Consider the following 14,637-nt stretch of genomic DNA (forward strand, 5'->3'; position numbering starts at 1 on the left):
GGAAGTTGCTCAATATCAGAGTATTTCCAATATTTTCTATTTTTATTGCATATTTTCAGCATCCACAGTATTTTTGCTTTTCTTTGACCAGGGGAATGTAAGAATATGGAAATCGTTATATTAAGAGTTTACGAAGCATGTCTGAGCTGGGAACTCATCGGTACAATCACACCACAAAAACACCGTCCACCAGCTGTATGTAGACAGGTATTCACTTGGTCATCCCATTTACTGACACAAGAACACAGTCACGTCAGAGGGAGACCATTCAGATACTTTATATGCGCAGAGGGATCTATTCAGTATTTCCACTAGTTAACACTTCAGCTTTAAAAGTTCAAAGCAATTGATATACAATCAATTTGTGATGAGGAGCTGTTTAAATGTTCTGTTTGCGAGAAAAGACACATTCGTTCACACCGCCTGCTAAGAATCCAGTGAGTTCACATTTGACATTGAGGGTTTTTTCCTGCTGTTAATCAAATCCAGTATAGAACCATAGATGCTGTGTCAACTGACTTAACCATTTTATATCCAGGGTTCAAATCGTAATCGGACCACAAAAGATGATGTTGTATTCGATGAAACAGGTTGTCAATGGCGGTGCGGGTTACCCAGCATTCACGGAGAGGCAGAATGTGCCCTATCTGCACAACAGGTGATTGTTGCGCAGGCGCAGTGCCGTTCTGACTGGAGCATGCGCAGTGCGGGTGTTGGGTCAGGTCGGTCGGGCTGGTGTCGGAGCCGCAGGGAGACAGAAACTGACTGGAGGCGGCGGGTGAATCGAGCCGGCGGGTCGTGGGAGAGGCTTCAGAAACACCCGCTGTAGGCCGCAATCCCGGATCATGGCCTCCATGTCCCGTGTTTGCAGCTCCGGGACTTCTTCCCGGTAACAGAGCCGGGTTCAGGGGAAGAGGCTCCGGAGCGGGAGATTCAGTAACTGCGGGGAGACCGCGGGCCGCCCGGGGGCTCAGAAACTGGGGGGACGGACTCAGGGTCCGGGTAAGACCCACCCGGGAGGGTCCCCCCTCCTGTGTCCCGCCCGACGGCAGCTGGTGTCCCGCCTGAGACCCTGAATCAGAGACACAGGAGCTGGAGAACTGAACCCAGGCAGAGGAGAGGGAGGGAGAAAACTGGGAGTGGAGGAAAGAAATGGTGGGGATGGTGAGATGGGTTTGGATTTCAGCCCAGGGAGGAGGGAGAGTGTGTGGGACGGGGATTTACAGCTTTGGGGGAACAAGAGAAAAAAGGATGTTCCATAGAAACTAGAATTGTCTGTTCAGAATTTCTGTCCAGGATTTAAAGTGATGACTTTTGTAAACTCGCTTTACAGGGTATTAAACGGGGATGACTGGCAGACAGAAAACGCAAAGCAAACATCACATCAAGATCTGTCAGAGGCACTGAATTCATCAGGACCTGAATATCATCAACTTTTGAATGTGGAAGGAGAAATATTTGTCTATTCTGTCTTTGGGAAAGGATTTCAAACATCGGTGTGACTGGAAAAGCCTCAACACACACACACACCCGAGTGAGAGTGTTCCAGTGAACTGACTTTGGAAAAAACTTTAAGCAGTTACACAGTCTGCAAAAAATATCACACCATTCACAGTGGGGAGAAATTGTACATGTGTTGTGGACAAGGCTTCAACTAATCGTCCAACCTGGAGAGAGACAAGGACCCCCACACCATGGAGAAACCATGGAAATGTATGGACTGTGGGAAGGGATTCAATTTCCCATCCCAACTAGAAGTTCATCGGCGCAGTCATACTGGGGAGTGACCGTTCACCTGCTCCATCTGTGGGAAGGGATTCACCCATTTGTACAACCTTCGGACACACCAGCGAGTTCACACTGAGGAGAGGCCATTCACCTGCCCTGTGTGTGGGAAGGACTTCACTCGGTCATCCCACATTGTGACACAGCAACTTGTTCACACTGATAAGAGACCGTTTACATGTTCTAACTGTGAGAAGAGTTTTAAATGCAGAAAAGATCTGCTGATACATCAACGTATTCACACTGGGGAGAGGCCGTTCACCTGCTCCGTGTGTGGGAAGGGATTCATTCAGTCATCCCATCTTCTGACACATCAACTTGTTCACTCTGATAACAAATTTTTTAATTGTTCTGACTGTGACAAGAGCTTTAAAAGCAAAAAGGATCTGCTAACACATCAATATACTCACACTGGAGAGAGGCCATTCACCTGTACCAACTGTGGGAAGGGATTCAGCCGTCCGTCTGCCCTACTGAATCACCAGCGAATTCACACTGGGGAGAGACCGTTCACCTGCTCTGACTGTGGGAAGGGATTCATTAATTCGTCCAACCTTCTGATACACCAGCAGGTTCACACTGAGGAGAGACCATTCACTTGCTCCGTATGTGGGAAGGGATTCACTCGGTCATCCAACCTATTGAATCACCAGCGAGTGCACACTGGAGAGAGGCCGTTCACCTGCTCTGTGTGTGGGAAGGGATTCACTCAGTTATCCAACCTGCTGACACACCAGCGAGTTCACAGTGGGGAGAGGCCGTTCACCTGTAATGCCTGTGGAAAGGCATTCACTCAGTCATCACACCTACGAACACACCAGTGGGTTCACAAGCGACTGCAAGGTTTGGATTCTACTCCTGTTGATGCTGTTAATCATACCAGGACTGAACCATGTTCATTCTGACTGTCCTGACCTGTTGATGAGGTTCAATATTCTGAATAAATGTGAAATAAATCAGCTTTGTTTGTAGATTTTTGTTTTTCCCCACCTGAGTGTTTAACATCGCCTGGCTGGAGACAGAAAGGACAATCTGGAGGAGGATCTTACGGTAGGAACAGAACTTCAGCCTGGACACAGTCCATCAGGTTCACACTGAGGGACCCCCAATCAACACTTTGGTCTTTCTCATCTTTCTTCACTGACGGCACAATCCCAATGTGGGTGAATCCTGAGGTGTGTAAGAAATGTGTCTCAGCTGTTCTCTTCCATGGTTCAGAGCTCCTTGACACAGAACAGAAGGCTCTTTTACAACTGGGCTTAGAGTCTGGAAGAACAACGGTGAATGCTGGAAACGTGCTGCCAAATCAAAGGTTGGTGTAAAATTGTGATATGTTCCTGACTGAAAGTGAAACAGCAGGTTTAAGTTTCCAGATGGAAAATGGTTCTTAATAAGTCTAAAATGTTTCAACGTGTTTGTGTGTCGGTCCCGAGTCGCTGAATCGAAACATGCTGAAATTTATTGGGTTAAAATCTGCATTAAACTAGAAGCTGGAGGAGTTCACAGGAGGCTGTTAACTGCTGGGACAATAATACAACAGTTTGATTCCCAGATAAAGAATGACCTGCAGCGTATGTCCAAGAATTCTCAGTTTTATTGTTGTGTGCTTCCCACACACTGTCCTTTTAAATATACCTCACTCCTACCAGTCTTTAACTATCAGAAAGGTAACAGAGAGAAGGCTGAAGCTGTGTCTGCCCCTTTAACTTCACAGTGTCAGGACCCCTTCTCTCCCTTTAAGAATGAGTGATGTGTTCAGCTGAAGATTCCTATTGGTAGTTTTCTGGGCGGTTTCATTATTCTGATCATTCAGAGCCTTGGGTGTATGAACCCGCCCTGTCCCTGGGCGCGCCACCCCGCGCCAAGCCACCCCACCCCCAGACCCACAAGCCCGCCCCGTCCATGGGTGCGCCAACCCACCCTGTCCCCAGGTGTGTGAACCTGCTCTATGTGGTACTCGCCTGTGGGCTCTCGTGTTTCTCTCCATCTCGTTTATTCTGCTTCTTCCGTTTGAAGTTGCTGTTTGTGATTTTATTATCTGGAAGTTTAACAGTAACGGTATTAACCAATGTTATGGTCAAACTGTTGATGTAAAATGTCACCTTAGCTCCTTAAACATTTTAGTAGCAGCTTGGTTACAGTGACAACACTGATTTCAGGATCTCTAAATTGTGGATTTCACCTTCAGAACCTGAGCATATTGACCAGGCTTCTAACCTCATGATGATATTCAAAATTTGCAATTGAGAGCTGGTCTCAGTGATAGTGTCCATGAAATTATCATTACTTGTTGTAAAAACCTATCTGCTTCACTAATGTCCTTTATGGAAGGAAATTTGCCATCCTCACCTGGTCCGGCCCACATGTGAGGCCAGACCCACAGCAATGTGGTTAACTCTTAACTGCCCTCTGAAATAACCGAGGAAGCCACTCTGTTCAAGGACAGTTAAGGTTGGGCAACAAATGTTGGCCTTGCCAGTGACACCCACGTCCCATCGAAGAATAAAACAAAATATATTTTGCATGTGAAGATTTAATCATTTCAAGCATAAATTTAATCTCATTGACAGCTATTAGCAGCTATTAACCCTGTTATGTTTTTGATCATTAAAGGCTGGTAGGAGTGAAGTATATTTAAAAGGACAGTGTGTGGGAAGCACACATCAATTTCTAATGACTCCAGTGTTATGTGGGTAATATTTGTGTCGAAAGGATGGGGTGAATCTAGTAACAATCTCCCAGAGATTGGGATAGAGGGGCAAGACTAAAGGTGAGCATTAGTGCACTGTACTTTACACTACTTAGTGACAAACTCTGTTGTGTTAAAGTTTACTAATTCACACTGGTGTAGTATTGAGTCAATTGCTCAGATTGATTTTTAATGTTAAGGATTATTTTTCCTGCAGGATTTTCTATTTAGCTTCCCCCTGACCTACTGATGGTGTCAGACAGAATCTAGAACTGTCTCCTCAGTCGAATGGACTGCTGCAGGATACTAATGGTATCCAATTAAAAATCTATCTTCTGGTTAACAGGCACAACTGAAACCAGCTCAACACAAAATGGTGTGTGTGAGTGTTTGCGCGCACACACTCGATGGTAGCAGTGGAAGGATGCTTTTCTGAATGGAGAGCTGTGACGAGTGGAGTTCCACAGCGATCAGTGCTGGGACCTTTGCTGTTTGTAGTATACGTAAATGATTTGGAGGAAAATGTAACTGGGCTAATTAGTAAGTTTGCAGACGACACTAAGGTTGGAGGAGTTGCAGATAGTGAAGAGGATTGTCAAAGGATACAACGGGATATAGATCGGTTGGAGACTTGGGCGGAGAAATGGCAGATGGAGTTATATCCGGACAAATGCGAGGTAATGCATTTTGGAAGGTCTAATACAGATAGGAATTATACAGTAAATGGCAGTTAAGTGCATCGACGGGCAGAGTGATCTTGGTGTACAGGTCCACAGGTCACTGAAAGTGGCAACGCAGGTGGATAAGGTAGTTAGGAAGGCACATGGCATGCTTGCCTTCATCAGCAGGTGTATTGAGTATAAAAGCTGGGAAGTCATGCTGCAGCTGTGTAGAACCTTGGTTAGGCCACACTTGGCAGTTTACCAGGATGCTGCCTGCTCTAGAGGTTATTAGCTATGAGGAGAGGTTGGAGAAACTCAGATTGTTCTCACTAGAGCGACGGAGATGGAGGGGCGACTTGATAGAAGTTTACAAAATTATGAATGGCATGGACAGAGTAGATAGTCAGAAGCTTTTTCCCAGGGTGGAAGAGTCAATTACTAGGGGCATAGATTTAAGGTGAGAGGAGAAAACTATAAAGGAGATGTGCAGGGCAAGTTTTTTACGCAGAGGGTAGTGAGTGTCTGGAATTCGCTGCCAGAGGAGGTGGTGGAAGCAGGTAAAATAATGGTGTTTAAGAGGCAGCTTGACAAATACATGAATAGGATGGGAATAGAGGGATACGGACCCCGGAAGTGCAAAATGTTTTAGTTTGACAGGCAATATGATCGGCGCAGGCTTGGAGGGCCGAAGGGCCTGTTCCTGTGCTGTACTTATCTTCTTTGTTCTTGTGTCTATGTATCTGATTGGGAATGCATCATTCTTCATGTTTGCAATGTATTTCCTGAAGTAATTATTCCCAGCAAGTATTTTAGTCCTTTATTTCCATTTATTCCAAATGTAATATCTTTGCAAATCTTTTAATAGCACTGACAATTATCTGGAACCCATTCTCTGGGGTGCTGCTGTTTAGAAAACAATCTCACACTGACCATTCAATTACTAAAATGAGCACATCTGTCCCCAAACTCACTTCACCTCTCGAGTCCGTATGACTCTTCTTCAGAGTGTATGGTCGTCTACAGTCATACGGACTCGAAACGTTAATTCTGCTTCCCTCTCCACAGATGCTGTTAGACCTGCTGAGTTTTTCCAACATTTTCTGTTTTTATTTCAGATTTTCAGCATCCACAATATTTTGCTTTTATTTCACTTAACCTCTCTCTCTCAGACACTAAGTCACATAATCTCTCTGTTTCAGAGAGCGCCTAAACTCACTTAATTTTTTTCTCTCTCTCTGAGAAAGAATCTAACACACTTAACCTCGTTTAGCCTCTCTTCTCTGTCTGAGGCAACGCTCAATGTACAGAGAGTCATTCCCCTCTCTGTTTCTCTCTCTCACTCTCAGACAGGCTTCGATTCACTTTAACTCTCCTATTTTCTGATAACTGTTTTTGGGCAAAATTATTTATTTTATATAATTTCCCCTTATTTCTCCCAAGGATAACCATCAGCTCATTTCCCCCTTCAGTGAATATGTTTAAACCCCAAATAAGCTCATATGTTTAAATCTTTAAATTGGGAATGGAGGTGAATGTAATGCTGAGACTGGCAGCAATCTGTGTGGTTCTTTTTGATGCTGTCAGAGTGAGTTCACCCTCACAGGCAGGAAGACTGTTCTCGGAGATAACATGAAACTAACACCTGCTGTTTCATTCTCAGGAAACACAACTTCCTGTTTCTCTGCTGCTGGTTCCTAACCACACATCTCACTTCTGAGCAGAAAATAAATCCAGGGGCTACAGTCGGCTGAGAACATCTGTCAAGACAGCCTATATCTGGCCACAGAGTCAGGGCAGAGTCACACAGATCACATTGCGGTGACATTTACAAATAAGCCTGTTGTTTCTGTTCAGAGTCTCCATTCCCGGACATATGTGGCCGTGTCTGTGGATCAGTCACAGAGTTCCCTCTGCTCTCCATAGCCAGGGACTGATAGCCTGCTCCTTTCCATTTTATATCATTCTCTCACATTCTGTATTCCTTGCTTCCTCTATTTCTCAGCTTTATCTCTCACCACCTCATCTTTCTGTTTTTCTAAGTGTCTCAGTTTTTCTCTCAGTTTTTGTCTCTCCTTTCCCCTATATCTCTCTCGATGTCAGTGTGTTCCTGTTTAATTGAGATGTTCAATATCATGAAGGGTTTTTGATTGATTAAAGAAGGAAAAATGGTGAAAGGCAGAAAATGCTGGAAAAATTCAGTAGGTCTGTTTCTGGACAGAGAAACAGATTTAAGGTTTCCAGTCCAACATCACTCTTCTTTTGAGCAGGAAAAACAGGGGTTGTCCTTCTTAGATCAGAAAGGTTTAGGGGGAAATTTAATGGAGGTGTTCAAAATGAGGAAGGATTTGTGATAGTGTTGATAGGGAGAAACTGTTTCCAGGAGCAGGAGGGTTTGTAACCAGAGGACTCAGAGATTTAAGATATTTGACAACAGAACCAGAGCGAGTGATAAAGAGAACATTTTTATGCAGTGATTTGATGTGACCTGGAATGCACATACTGACAGGGGGTTGGAAGCAGATATAATAGCAACTTTCAAAGTGAATTGGATCAGCACTTGAAGAGGGAATAATTGGCAGAGTTATAGTGAATGGGACTAATTGGATGGTTCACTCATCTTTGTGACATTCTGAATTTTCCTCTCCTGAGGTTTTAACATTTGATCTTTTCAATCATAATGTGTCTCAAACAGAAGATTTAAAACATTAGTTTCTACGAGCTGTCAGATCTGTTTCCTGTGTGTCTGTGTAACTCGGGAACTGCAGGCAAGGGTGAGAAGGAACCGATGCTTTTCAGTTCCTCTAACAGATGCACCATTGTCACCTCAGATACCAGAAATCTCTGGAGTTCCCCATGTCGTCATTGCCCTCCCCTTGGGTATAACAGCTCTCAGTCAGGTGGAGTCAGTCACACGTGTCTCTGTCATGATATTTCCACTCCTATTTTATTACACACCTCCCTGTGACACTCACCATAACACAGACACCCAAATATCATTGCTTCCTTACACCTTGTCCTCCTATTACAATCGAATCTTTACTCGGCCTCTTGTCTCCCTTAATGTAAGATTACCTGTAGTTAAAGCCACCTCTGTTATTAAGAACTGGAATTGGCCTTTGTGATTATTTTTACACCAGACTCTAGTCGGCCTCGCGTGCTGCAGTCATAACTCCCTTCACAAACCCAAAGAGGAAGAGGTTGTATTTTAATGAGTGGGCAGACACCTCAAACCTGCAATCATGTCCCAGAAATCCCTGCCTTGCTGGATGGAGCAACTGCCCAGAATTGTCCCGTCTGTCATTCACTTCACTCCTTCTGAGTCTAAGAAAATAGCCAGCAAAAGAACAGAGACTCCCATTTATAATGACACCAGGCGCATCAGTTTAGATGATGTGGTTGGGTCCCTGGAGAGGGCTTGAACCCACATCCTTCTGACTCGGGGTGAGAGTGCCACCAATTAGTCAATGTTGACGTCAGTTCATATTCCACTAGACCGTGTCTGTGTTATTACACTCAACCCATCCCATTCACATTGCATTGATCCTTGGCTCTGTTATTAGGGATTAGGCAACACATTGATATCATATTATATTAATAGACCATGACTCGCTCGCACTGCTAGATGAGACCTAATCTTTGGTTTTGGTGCACTAGATACTGACTGTATTATCATCACATTGGATCCAATGATGAATTCACTAACACACTGCAACCTGACTCTTATTATTGGAACAAACACTGTGTTTGTTACACTCAAAGTTAGCCAAACCTTTGCTGTTCTTCCTTCGGGCCCCATTTGCACTCTTACTGTATCAGACCATGTGTGTCATTGTTACACTTATACTCTTCCACTGTTATTATTAGAAAATAACCTGCCTTTTATTTCAGTTCTGGTGTCCGACTTTATTATTATCATTGGAAACATTTTCCCTGCCAGTTTTCAATTGGAACCTGTTTCTGGTATTTGATTGTCACATTTCCATGTTTTTAACTTTATTATTTAGTCTCTATGTGAATTTCTTCATGTAAGTCACACTGCAATTCAGCCTTCGGTCTGAAAACTTGTTTCTTGAATAAAATACCATTATTATAGCTCACAGTATAGGATCATAAGCTCAGAATTACCACTTGGCAGGGTACAGGAGGGTAAACAGTGACTGGGATTGAACCCCACCATCACACAGCACCTTCACAAAAGAAAGGGAGAAAAATCTGAGAGTTGCATCCCTGTTGATGGGCCATATTCTACCACCTGAAGCATTCTGGGTAGCATCATCTGCCATTGTCTTCAGATGGTACAGGGGCTAAAGGAAGGTGTTCAGCTCATCATGTTTGTATCAGCTCATTAGTGTAGTTATCGAATTAGTCCCACTCCCCTGCTCTTTACTCCTAGACTTGGATATTTCTTCTCTTCAAGTATTTATTCAATTCTCCCAAGAATGTTGCTATTGAATCTGCTTGCAGCACCATTTCAGACAGTGCATTCCAGATCACAAAAACACACTGCTTAAAAAAGATGTTCTGAAATCTGTGTCCTCTGATTAGCTATTTTTCTGCTACTGGAGACCCTTCCTGTTTCTTTAGTTTGTCAAAGCCGTTCATGATTTTGAAAACTGCTATTGCATCTTTTTACTTTCAGACTGCTGCAGTCCATGTGGTATCAGTTCTGGGCATTTTAAGAGTCAACCATATTGCTGTGGGTCTGGAGTCATATGCAGGCCAGACCAGGTGAGGATGGCAGATTTTCTTCTCTAAAGGACATTAGTGAACCAGATGGGTTTCTATGACATTTGATAAGGACTTCATGGTCATCATGAGATTTGGTGGGTTTCGAACCCAATCTCCACAGCATTTCCCTGGGTCTTTGGATTACTAGTCCAGTGATAATACCACGATGCCACCACCTCCATTTTTGACCCTTTGCTCCAAGGAAAACAATCCCAGTTTCTCCAGTCTCTCCATATAACTGAAGCCTCTTATCCTTGGTACCATTCTAGTAAATCACCTTCTCTAAGGCTTTGAAATCCTGTTTAAAGTGTGATGCCCAGAAATGAATATAGCACTCTAACTGAGGCCTAACAATTGGTTTATAAAATCAGTATTAACTCATTTAACATAAGCACACTCAAAATAAATTGTTGAAAATCTGCACTAAGATATCGCATGGAGGAGTTCACAGGAGGCTGTTAACTGCTGCTGCAATTGTGTAACCAACATTCGATCCGCAGATAAAGAAGATAACATTGTGGTTATCCATTGATAATCCCTCGTGTCAGGGATGATTCTTTCTTGTCGATGACTGGGTGGAAGTGAGATGTCAGTGTTAGCTGTGGGTTCACAAATGACTAATGAGCCCTATTTTAGCCTTGCAGGCTCTGCCAACAGTGAGGACATGGGGCTTGTCAGCCAGTGGAGTTGGTGGTGGATTGTTGACACGAGCAGCTGTCCTCTCTCTTTGTCTCTCTCAGTGGCTGCTCTTGTTGATTGAAACGTTTTTGGATGATGAATCACCATTTTGGAGGCAATTGGGAATCTGCTTTCCAAGTGTTTATGTTGATAGAGCAGAATGTCATGGAGGCCTTGAGATTGTCTTTGAAAAGTTTCCTTTGGCCCCATGTGAAGGGTCTCCCTGGTGTAACTCTGAGTACAGCTCCTGTTTGTCAATCTGAATTCAAGCATTCTGATGACATGCCCAGACATAGTGGTTACATTACTGGATTAGTAATTGAGAGGGAATAATGATCTGGAGATGTGAGTTCAAATCCCATCACAACAGTTAGAGATTTTAAATTCAGTTAATTCAATAAATCTGGAATAAAAATCCACTATAAAAGCTGTTATCAGTGATTATGAAACGAATGCATTGTTACAAAAGTCCAACTGGTCCCCTGACATCCTCGAGGAGCGGAAATCTGCCATCCCAGCCTCATCTGGTCTTCAGGTGACTCCAGACCAACAGCAATGTGCTTGACCCTTTGAAATGGTGCATAAGCCACTTGGTCATATCAAAACTGCTCAGAGAAAGTAAAATTCAATTGGATTGCAGCGGTTTGGGAAGGCAGGTCACCATCACATTCTCAAGGGCAATTAAGGATGGTAATAAATGCCTGCATTTCCAGTGACACCCACATCCTATGATGAATGAAAAAAAAGGAGCTGCAGCCTGTTTCTAGGTTTCTCTGTGTTATTGGTGTGTGACAGCATAACTAAAAATACACTACCAGGAATATCCACGAGACAACAATCCTGACAGTTACTCACTGAAAGGATTCACTCAGTCACCCCATCTGCTGACTTCGCATTTGACTGGAGGGATTGGATTCCGCGTTATTGCTGCTGTTTCAGTAAAACTTTGGGGGATTTGCAATTCACCATCAATTCCCTTTTTGGTGGATAATGGAGTTTCTGTGCACTTGGACTTCTGTATAATTTTGTTGCTAATTTTATTTACTGCCCAACACTCGCCGCAATCCCCACATCGTTGCAAAAAAAGATTCACGATTCATCAATTAGGCCACCCGATGGCGAGGACTTTACCCAGCATCCCCCGCTGTTGGGAATGTCCCCTATCACCACCACAGGAGAGCACTGCGCAAGTGCAGTCCCGCCCAGTGTTTGGAGCATGCGCCGTAATTGCGATGCCGAGACTTTTGTCTGTCTTATCTTCAAACTGGTAAGGAAATGAAAACACGGAGGGAGCGATGGAAGCGGCGGGAGGACGGGGAGGGTTTCTAAACACATCGTAAAGGTTCCAAACCTCGAATAAGACCCTGAGATACTCTCGTTTGCAGCCCGGTTCTTTTTTCCGAACAAGCTCAAGTTAACGGTCGTCATTTTGGTTGAGCGGGGAGCAGAGCGCATGCACGGACGTCCTGGTGACACAATAGGGAGTGGGCGGGGCTGCAAGGGGAATCTGTTCCCAACTGGGTCCCAGTGCCCTGGATTTTCTGTTAACAGGGCGACACGTTTTTAAACAGCTTCACCCACTCCCAGGCTGCAGGTGATGTTTGCAACCTACAGGAGTCCATGGGCCTTGGAAATATTCATTGTGAGAGGTTGCAGCCCCTGTATAATTACCTGAAGGTCTGCTCCTCAATGTCTGGACACACTTCAGACCCAGGCACCTAATCGTTGTCTGCCCAGTGTGGAGGGGACTGGGTACATAAGAGGATCTTGTCCTGGAGCTGCTCTTCAGCGTGGTTACAACTTGTAGATCTAGGGTGGGTGGGACCCTCTGGCTGCGGGTCAGTCTTCTATGGTCTTGCCTGTGCTCTGGTGGCCAGGGCCAGAGAGGATGCAGTGTCCATCCATATGGTTGATGCCTTTCACAAACAGTGGGCACCTCGGAGTGCAGAGTGTCTCATAGTCACTGGAATTAACATTGTGGTTTAATTGTGAAAATTCCAATTGCTTTTTTTGCTTTTTGCGGCTTCTTTTAGTTTGATTTAGATCACATGTTTGGAAGAACAGAGAGAGAGAAAAGTTGCATAGAAACTAGAATTGTCTGTTTTGAATTTCTAACATGGACTGATAGCGATACTGACACTGTCAACTCTTTCTGCAGAATATTAGAAGGAGATGATTTGCACAGGAAACTAAACAAACATCACATCAAGTCCTCTCAGAGTCAGTCGATTCATCAGGACCTGAATATCATCAGCCTTTGAATGTGGAAGGAGAAATGTTTCTCTAATCTGTCTGTGGGAAAAGATTACAAACATCAGTGTGACCAGAAAAGCACCGAGACACACACACACCCGAGTAACAGTGTTCTAGTGCACTGACTGTGGAAAGAGCTTTAACCAGTTACACAGCCTGAAAAAACATCACACCATTCACAGCGGGGAGAAACTGTCCATGTGTTCTGTGTGTGGACAAGTTTGCAACAGATCTTCCAACCTGGAGAGACACATGGACACCCACACCATTGAGAAACCGTGGAAATGTGGGGATTGTGGGAAGGGATTCAGTTTCCCATCCCAGCTGGAAACTCACCGACGCAGTCACACTGGGGAGAGACCGTTCACCTGCTCTATGTGTGGAAAGGAATTCACTAAGTCATCCAGCCTGGGGTCACACCAGAGAGTTCACAGTGACGAGAGGCCTTTTAAATGCTTTTACTGTGGAGATTGCTTTAAAACCTCTCCTGATCTAATTAAACACCAGCTTGTTCACACTGACAAGAGACCATTCAGTTGCTCTCACTGTGAGAAGAGATTCAGACAATCATCTCACCTTATTCAACATCAGCGAGTTCACACTGGGGAAAGGATATTCACCTGCTCCGTGTGTGGGAAGCGATTCACTCAGTCATCCAATCTCCAGACACACCAACGCACTCACAGTGGGGAGAGGCCATTCACCTGCTCCGAATGTGGGAAGGGATTCAATCGACCATCCAACTTGTTGAGACACCAGCGGGTTCATGTGTGACTGCAGGGGTTGGGTGCTGCTGTTAATCACATGCTTTATTTATTTCGGCTGAAGTTAATAACTCCTATCACTGGAGTTTAAAGTTCTTTGCAGGGCAGGTGCTGTGCCGGGACTGCAGCAAGTAGGAGTTTCTGGAGAATATTGTGATCCTGGACCATCATACCTGTGGTGAGTGTCTGCAGCTCAGGAAACCTGGGCTCAGGGTTATTGAGCTGGAGTCTGAGCTGCAGACATCAGGGGCTTCAGGGAGGGGGAGAGTCAGCTGGACACTTTCTTCCAGGAAGCAGTCACAGCCCCAAGGTTCAGTGGTTTAGTCAATGGTCAGGAAAAATCAGAATATGTCAAGGAAATCAGTTTTAGCATCTGTGGTCTTAATTTCTCCAGGGTAAGAGGAGAGAAATTGACATCTGGACTTAGTGTGTGTCAATCAAGGCACCTTTCCCTTCTTTATGACGCTGGAACATTGATTCTGATGTTATCAGTGAAATTAACTGATCTGAGACATTGAAAGGATTCTCATTACAGCACATCAGGGATTTCAACCTAATTTCGACTTTGGGACAATCAGAACACTTGGTAACAGGCAAGACACTGAAAGGCTTGAAGGGATGACTCTGAAGAAGAATCATATGGACTTGAAATGTTAACCTTTTTTTACTCTCCACGGATGCTGTTAGACCTGCTGATTTTTTCCAGCATTTTATGGTTTTGTTGCCCTTGAACTGAGTCGCTTGTCACACCATTTCATAAGAAGTTAAGAGTCAACCACATTGCTGTGGGTCTGGAATCACATGTAGGCCAGATCAGGTAAGGACAGCAGGTTTCCTTCCCTAAAGGGCACTGGTGAACCAGATGGGTTTTTACAACAATGGTTTCATAGTCATCATTATTGAGATTATCTTTTCAATTCCAGATTATTACTTGAATTCAAATTCCACTGGGATTTGAACCTTGTTCCCCAGATCATTAGCTTGGGATTCTGGATTACTAGTTTGGTGATATTTCCACTATGCCACCATATCCCCCTCCCTGCCCCATGCCACACACAAATGGATTATTGATTAATTT

The 14,637-nt window shown here is 44.3% G+C and overlaps 3 protein-coding genes across 4 annotated transcripts in view; 2 read left to right on the forward strand and 1 right to left on the reverse strand.

Annotated features, from left to right (window-relative positions):
• The window catches only part of LOC144698197 (uncharacterized), a 510,286-nt gene that overhangs the window by 162,251 nt on the left and 333,398 nt on the right, over window positions 1-14,637 (forward strand). The window lies entirely within an intron of this gene.
• The window catches only part of LOC144698215 (uncharacterized), a 186,576-nt gene that overhangs the window by 157,484 nt on the left and 14,455 nt on the right, over window positions 1-14,637 (forward strand). The gene's annotated exons all lie outside the window — the stretch shown is intronic.
• Window positions 1-14,637, reverse strand: part of LOC144698216 (uncharacterized) — a 500,519-nt gene that overhangs the window by 123,514 nt on the left and 362,368 nt on the right. The gene's annotated exons all lie outside the window — the stretch shown is intronic.

Source organism: Cetorhinus maximus, chromosome 23 (assembly GCF_964194155.1).
Source record: "Cetorhinus maximus chromosome 23, sCetMax3.hap1.1, whole genome shotgun sequence".
Taxonomy (NCBI): domain Eukaryota; kingdom Metazoa; phylum Chordata; class Chondrichthyes; order Lamniformes; family Cetorhinidae; genus Cetorhinus; species Cetorhinus maximus.